Below are 8267 nucleotides of genomic sequence, written 5' to 3' on the forward strand. Positions count from 1 at the left end.
CTAAAATATTAAATTGATAGAATGTGCAACATCTGAATTTAGTCTAAATTATATAACTTTTAAATTTTATTAGATCAAAACTGGAAAAAAATTATAGGAATTAAAAGTGAAAAAATGAATATTTTATGAGACCAATTAAGCCTTAATTCTTTGATATCAGGAACACTAAAATGTGTTTATAAAAAAATAGGGAGAGTTACTCTAATATTAGAGGATGAGTTCTGTTACGGTGGGTAACCGGAGATTAATGGGCCGGATGGCGTTGGTTGGCCCAAACGTGTGAAGGAGGTGGCTTTCGAGTGGATCTGTTACTCGGTGTTCCTCCGTCCGACTTGTACGTGTGAAAGAATGGGGGGTGGTACCTGCAAAGACACTCCGATGCCTAAGTCAGCATGGGGTTAAGCAGGTTAGAGAGTATTGGAACTTAGAGATACCTGAAGGGTGTCAGTGTATTTATAGTGGTGATCCAATAACCACCGCTGAAGTAGTGCCACCTTTTTAGGTGGATAACCGTCCCCATATCTTAGGGAGGTTAAGATATGGCTCTGTGAAGTGGTTAGGGAGTTTCTAGGGGCAGTTACTCATTCGAATGAGTGTTATCTGCCAGCTAACCCTCGTGTCCGACTTCTTTGGAACAGGTCGTGTTCAGTACCGACTTCTGAGTGAAGGCTGATACTGGATGGAGGGCCAACCCTCTGGGTTGGGCGTCTTTGCTCGGATCCTGGGCCCTATTTATTGGGCCAGGGTATGAACAGTGCCCCTACTCGAGCCCAATTCCTTTAAGAGTTGGGTTCGAGTATTCAACTCGGGGTCTTGGCCGATTTGCGAGAGGACCGACGTGATGATTAAGAACCGACGTGATTTTTCTTTGACCTTTCGGTTCTGACGGTTGCGTCTAATCAAGCGTCGTGTCCGTTGGGTATGCGTAGGGATTTAATGACCTTGGTAACGGTGCACCTTTATTAAGAGTTGCCCCAGTTTTACCATTATGCCCCTAACGTCTTTATAAATACTTTCCCTCTCTTTCGTTGTTTCGTTTCTGCAATCTTTCGAATTTCCCTTGCATTTGTTCGTGCTGCATTCTTGCGTTTCGAAGGCTCTTACTTTCTCCCGTCTTGATTTCAGACTTAAAGGTTAGTTTTTTCCCCTTCTGTAACATGCTTTCTATTTGCGTGCCTTTATCTTGTAGGTAGATTTGGTTTGTAGGCTTTAGTTCCGTGCCCCTTCCCTTAGAGACCGTGTGTTGATTTTCCTTTTCTTTTGTAGGTTTCTTGTCATCCCCTTTTTAAGAAAAGAAAATGGCTTCCGTAGATGCTCTCTCCCAGTGGGTAGACGTTACAGTCCTAGGGGAGGAGCCCTCAGTTGACACTGAATTTATTACCCACCTTCGTACTCACTATAGAATTTGTACTTCTGAAGAAGATGAGCCAAAGTACAAGTTGGTGGTCCCGGGTCCAGAAGACCGGGTTTGTTTCGGGAGGGCCGACGAGACGGCCCCTCATTTCTTTTTTATGTATGAGAGTATGGTCACTCGTTTGGGCGTTTTTCTCCCTTTTTCAAAGTTTGAAATGTCTGTATTGCGTCATTGCCGGGTTGCTCCCACCCAGCTTCACCCCAACTCTTGGGGTTTTCTGAAAATTTATCAATTTATCAGCCAGGCCCTAGAGTTTCCGACTTCTCTGAGGATTTTCTTTTACCTCTTCCATATGACCAAGCCCTTCAGTGGGCTAAATAATAAGCAACAGTGGGTGTCCTTCCGAGCCATACAAGGTCGGAGGCTTTTTACCCTTTTTGACGAGTCCTTTCACGACTTCAAGAACTACTTTTTCAAAGTGCAAGCTGTAGAGGGTCACCACCCCTTTTTCCTGGATGATCATTCTTCTCCCCGATTTCCTTTATATTGGCTGGAGGCCTCCCCCTGTGAGAAATATGGTCTAGATGACCTAAATGAGGTAGAAGCAGCCATCGTGGGGTTCCTCCGAGAAGTGTGGGGGAGGGCCCCATACTTGGATACTAAAAAATTTCTCCAGGGGTCTTCGGCCTTTGTCCAGTCACAATTAGGTAGCTTTTTGCGTTTCTCGCTTATTTCCGACTTGCAATTTCTTTTACCGACTTGTCTGATTTTTAGCTACCAATTTGTTTTTGCAGAGATGGCGAAGAAAAACGCTCAAGAGTCTTACCAGAGGGTTCAGGAAGCCAAGGCAAAGTCTCGAGCCAGATCTGGTGGTGTTAGGACGGTTGTCTCTCCTCCTCCTCCTCGGAACGTTGGGACTCCCTCTCAACCTATTGTAATTTCTTCCTCTGCTCCCTCTCTGCCACCCCCTTCTGTCCGACCTACTCCCGAACCAGAGCCAAAGAAGCGCAAGACCTTAGAGTCTGGCGTTTCTGGTGAGGCAGACGCTCTTGCGTTCGTCTGAAAGAACATTTATCCTCATGCTCGTATGAATATGGATGATGTTTCTGTTCGGCACTACCTCACCACTGTGGTTGAGGAGAGTCTTAAGACGGCGGGGGTTTGTGGCAAACTCTTAGATATATTCGAGAAGACTCCTATCAGCTCTTTAGGGACGACCTCGAGGGTCGAGGAGCTGGAGGGTAGGCTTCGCATATATCAGGATCATGAGAGGGAGCTGGAGGGGGAAGTTACCAAGCTGAAGGAGGAGAGAGACAGCCTCCGGGAGAAGGGGAAGAAGTTGCAAGCCCAATGTAACATGGAGATGGATTTGAGAAAAGCAGCGCAAGCCAGCTACAACAGTTTATTTGCTGATCTTGTGTCTGTAAAGAACGACTTGCTGAACGCTCGGAAGGCCTACACCGAGTTGGAGGACTCTATTGTGGATGGTGCTGATGAGGCTTGGAGGATCTTCAAGGAACAGGTCGGAGTTATTGCTCCTGACTTGGACCTTTCTCCTTTGGACCCTGATAAGATTGTTATTGATGGTTCCATCGTGGATCCTCCTGTCCCCGTGGTGGAGTCTGAGTCTGATTTGAAGACTCGGGGGCAGAGGATCGTAGAGTCCCCTCCTCGCTCTAAGGACGCTCCGAGTTCCTCTACCCTTCTTCCGACTTCCTCTTCGACTTCTGCTCCTGACGTTCCCCCTGACTCTGCTGGTGGTGATCCTCTTAAAAAGTGATTTTGGCTATTGGGGCCCGGCCTGTGGGCCCCTCTTTTTAAACTCTTTATATTTATTTGTTGGTGTTTTGAACAATTTTTGGCCTTTTAAGGCCGTAAACAAAACAACTTATGATGCCCTTTCTTAACAAGGGTTTAATTTAGCGTTAAATAAATGCCCTTTTTTGGATAAGGGTTTTTGAGTTACCTTATGTGCGCACGCTTTTTCTGTTCATGGTTCTTTTGACTCTTTGATCTTTTCTAGAAAAAACCTTTTCTTTGGGGCTTGCCTGCCTTTCTGAATTTCCTTGATTCTCAAGGCAGCTTTACTATTTTTTCTTAGTTTCTTCTTATCTCTTTTTGTTATTTTTAGTACTCAATTTTGTTTTATTGAGTTTTTCGTGACTTAGGCTACTTTTGCGATTCATTTTAACTTTACTCGGCTTCGTTTTCCGACTTATGAGTCAGATTGATTCCGAGTTTTATCATGATCGACTTCTATAGCCTCTTTACGCCGACTTGTACCTCGTCATTTTATCCTGACGACCATCTTGGTCGGTTCATGGGATTTTCACGTTTTGTCGAGCTTAAATCGGCGCGTTTCGTAGAAAGAGAATAAAAAGGGAATTTAAAAGAGATATTTAAGATGAAAGAGATCTTTATTAATTGAGGAGGTACCTTATTGCTACTAAGGGCTTTTGATAATTTATTTCCCTTAGTCCCTACTATGATGCCTCGTTAAAAACCCTTTTCCAGAAAAAACCCTTTGATTCTGGGAAAAAATCATGAAGCGGGGAAAAGAGTACATCAGGGAGTAGAGTTCGCTTTTAACTGTAGTACCTTTTCATATTACAGGCATGCCATGACCTTGGTAACTCGGTGCCGTCTAAGTCGGTGACCTTATAATAGCCCTTTCCTAAGACCTCCTTGACCTTGTATGGTCCTTTCCAATTAGCAGCGAGCTTTCCCTCCCCCGATTTGTTGACTCCAATGTCGTTTCTGATTAAGACTAAGTCGTCAGGGGTGAAACTCCTTCGAATGACTTTTTTGTTGTACCTTGTAGTCATCCTTTGTTTCAGCGCTGCTTCTCTTATCTGAGCTTCTTCTCGGACTTCAGGGAGCAAGTCGAGCTCTTCTTTGTGCCCCTGTATATTCCTGATCTCGTCGTGGAAAATCACTCTTGGGCTTTGCTCATTGACCTCTATTGGGATCATGGCTTCTACGCCATAAACTAGTCGGAAGGGTGTTTCTCCAGTGGCGGATTGGGGGGTTGTTCTGTAAGCCCATAGTACTTGTTGGAGCTCTTCAGCCCAAGCTCCTTTCGCATCTTGTAACATTTTCTTCAGCCCTGCTAGTATGACTTTGTTGGCTGCTTCGGCTTGTCCATTGGCTTGTGGGTGTTCCACTGAGGTGAACTGGTGTTTGATGTTCATACTGGCTACTAGGCTTCTAAAGGTGGAGTCGGTGAACTGGGTTCCGTTATCTGTGGTAATGGAATAAGGTATCCCATACCTTGTGATTATGTTTTTGTAGAGGAATCTCCGACTTCTTTGTGCAGTGATGGTGGCCAGTGGTTCTGCTTCTATCCACTTTGTGAAATAATCTATTCCCACTATTAGGTATTTAACTTGTCCTGGCGCCTGGGGAAAAAGGACCTAACAAATCCATTCCCCATTTTGCAAAGGGCCATGGAGAAGTGATACTAATGAGCTCTTCTGGGGGAGCCACGTGGAAATTTGCATGCATCTGACATGGCTGGCATTTTTTCACAAATTCTGTGGCATCTTTCCGTAAGGTTGGCCAGTAGAATCCAGCTCGGATCACTTTTCTGGCCAATGACCTGGCTCCGAGATGGTTCCCGCAGATTCCACTATGTACCTCCTCCAACACCTCGGTGGCTCTTGAGGTCGGTACACACTTTAACAATGGTGTTGATATCCCCCTTCTATAGAGAACATTTTTCACCAAGGTATAATGTTGTGCTTCCCTTCGGATTTTCTGGGCTTCTTTTTCCCCCTCAGGGAGAATGTCGAATTTTAGGTATTCGACTAGGGGGTTCATCCATCCGAGGTTTAATCCAACCACTTCAAAGACTTCTAGTGTGTCTTCCGCTTTTACCACTGAAGGTTCCTGGAGAGTCTCTTGAATCAGGCTTCTGTTATTTCCTCCCGGCTTGGTACTTGCTAGCTTGGATAGGGCGTCTGCTCTGCTGTTTAGATCCCGAGTTATGTGTTTCACCTCGGTTTCTGCAAAGCGCCCCAGGAGCTCCGAAGCTTTTTCCAAGTATCTTTTCATATTTGGGTCCTTTGCCTGATATTCCCCATTTATTTGGGAGGTCACTACTTGGGAGTCGTTGTATACCATCACCTTCATAGCACCGACCTCTTCTGCCAGCTTCAATCCTGCAATCAAGGCTTCGTATTCTGCCTGATTATTCGAAGCTGGGAATTCAAACTTGAAGGAAACCTCTATCTGGGTTCCCCTTTCATCTACCAGTATTATGCATGCGCCGCTTCCTGTTTTGTTGGAGGATCCATCCACGTAGAGTTCCCAGGTAGTCGGTTTGTCCTCTTGGTCCCCTGCATATTCTGTAATGAAGTCGGCGAGGCACTGGGCTTTAATCGCCGTTCGAGTTTCGTACTTCAAGTCGAACTCGGAGAGCTCTATTGCCCATTGGACCATTCTTCCTGCAATATCCGTCTTTTGGAGGATTTGCTTCATGGGTTGGTTCGTGCGGACTCTTATTGTGTGAGCCTGAAAGTAAGGCCGTAACCTTCGAGAGGCTGTTACTAAGGAGTAGGCAAACTTTTCTAATTTGTGATACCTTAGCTCAGGGCCCTGTAGAACTTTACTGATGAAATAGATTGGGTGTTGACTGACCTCGTCTTCTCTTATCAAGGCTGCTGAGACAGCCTTGTCTGCCACGGATAGGTATAGGACGAGGTCTTTTCCGGCTATAGGTCGAGTCAAGATAGGAGGTTGGCTTAGAAACCTTTTGAACTCCTGGAACGCCTCCTCGCATTCGGGAGTCCACTCAAACGGGTGCCCCTTTTTCAGTAGGGAGGACAGTGGAAGGGATCTTAATGCTGATCCTGCCAAAAATCTGGAGAGAGCTGCTAGTCGGCCGTTCAGTTGTTGGACTTCTCTCAAACAAGTCGGGCTTTTCATCTCTAGGATAGCTCTACATTTGTCGGGATTGGCTTCGATCCCTCTTTGTGTTAGCATGAATCCTAGAAATTTTCCTGCCTCCACTGCAAAGGCGCACTTTGCAGGATTTAGTCTCATCCCGTGCAACCTTATGGTGTCAAAGACTTGTGAGAGGTCGGACAAGAGGTCGACTTCCTTCTTGGTCTTTACCAACATATCGTCGACGTATGCTTCCATTAAGTTCCCTAAGTGAGGGGAAAACACCTTATTCATCAGCCTCTGATATGTGGCCCCTGCATTTTTCAATCCAAATGGCATGACCACGTAGCAAAAGTTAGCTCTGGGCGTGATGAATGATGTTTTTTCCTGGTCTGGTTCATACATCGGGATTTGGTTATATCCTGAATAGGCGTCCATGAACGACAAGTATTGATACCCCGAGCTAGAGTCTACTAGGGCATCAATGCTTGGTAGTGGATAAGGGTCCTTGGGACATGCCCTATTTAAGTCGGTATAGTCGACGCACATTCTCCATTTACCATTTTGTTTTTTGACTAGCACTACGTTGGCTAGCCATGTTGGATACTTGACTTCTCTGATGAAACCAGCTTCTAGGAGCGCTTGTACTTGTTCCTCTACTATTAGAGCTCGCTCTGGGCCGAGTTTGCGTCTTCGTTGTTGTACAGGCCGAGATCCCGAGTAGACCGAAAGCTTGTGGGACATGAGCTCGGGGTCTATCCCAGGCAAGTCGGAGGCCTTCCAGGCGAAGAGATCGGAATTATCTCTTAGAAGCTTGGTCAACCTTTGTCTTAGGGTTTCCCTTAGGTTGGCTCCTATGTGAGTATTTTTCCCTTCCTCTTCGCCGACCCGAATCTCCTCGGTTTTTCCCCCGGGATGGGGCCGTAGCTCTTCTTTAATCCTTGCTCCACCGAGCTCTATTGTGTGAACTTCTTTGCCTTTTCCTCTCAGGTTTAGGCTTTCATTGTAGCATTTTCTTGCTAGCTTCTGATCTCCCCTCACCGTTGCTATCCCTGCTGAGGTCGGGAATTTCATGCAAAGGTGGGGCGTCGATACCACCGCTCCGAGTCGATTAAGGGTAGCTCTGCCGATTAAAGCATTATAGGCCGACCCCACGTCGATGACTATAAAGTCTATACTCAGAGTCTTTGTCTTCTCCCCCTTTCCAAAGGTGGTGTGGAGGGGCAAAAATCCTAGTGGCATTATTGGCGTGTCGCCTAACCCATACAAGGTGTCGGGGTAGGCTCTTAACTCTTTCTCGTCTAATCCTAGTTTGTCGAAAGCGGGCTTGAAGAGGATGTCCGCCGAGCTTCCTTGGTCTACTAGTGTTCTGTGTAGATGGGCATTTGCCAGGATCATGGTGATTACTACTGGGTCGTCGTGCCCAGGGATTATTCGTCGCCCATCTTCCTTTGTGAATGAAATGGTTGGGAGGTCGGAGGATCCCTCTTCAACCTGGTAAACTCTCTTGAGATGTCTTTTACGAGAGGATTTCGTGAGTCCCCCTCCTGCAAACCCTCCTGAGATCATATGGATATGTCTCTCCGGAGTTTGTGGTGGTGGGTCTCTTTTGTCCGTATCATCTCGCTTTCTTTTTCCATGACCGTCCGACCTTTCTATGAGATATCTGTCAAGCCGACCTTCTCTGGCCAGCTTTTCTATCACATTTTTAAGGTCGTAACAGTCGTTTGTGGAGTGCCCATATATCTTATGGTACTCACAGTAATCACCGCGGCTCCCCCCTTTTTTATTTTTAATGGGTCTGGGGGGAGGCAGCCTTTCGGTATTGCAAATTTCTCTGTATACATCCACTACAGGAATTTTCAGTGGAGTATAAGAGTGGTATTTTCTTGGCCTATCGAGGCCGAGTTCTTCCTTCTTCTTAGCTTCCTTCTCCCTCTCTTTCGTTGAGGGAGGGTGACCGAGTCGCAAACTCGGGTCTCTTAGCCTAGCGTTCTCTTCCATATTGATGTACTTTTCCACTCTTTCC

This window comes from Arachis hypogaea, chromosome 11, assembly GCF_003086295.3.
Source record: "Arachis hypogaea cultivar Tifrunner chromosome 11, arahy.Tifrunner.gnm2.J5K5, whole genome shotgun sequence".
NCBI classification, from domain to species: Eukaryota; Viridiplantae; Streptophyta; class Magnoliopsida; order Fabales; family Fabaceae; genus Arachis; species Arachis hypogaea.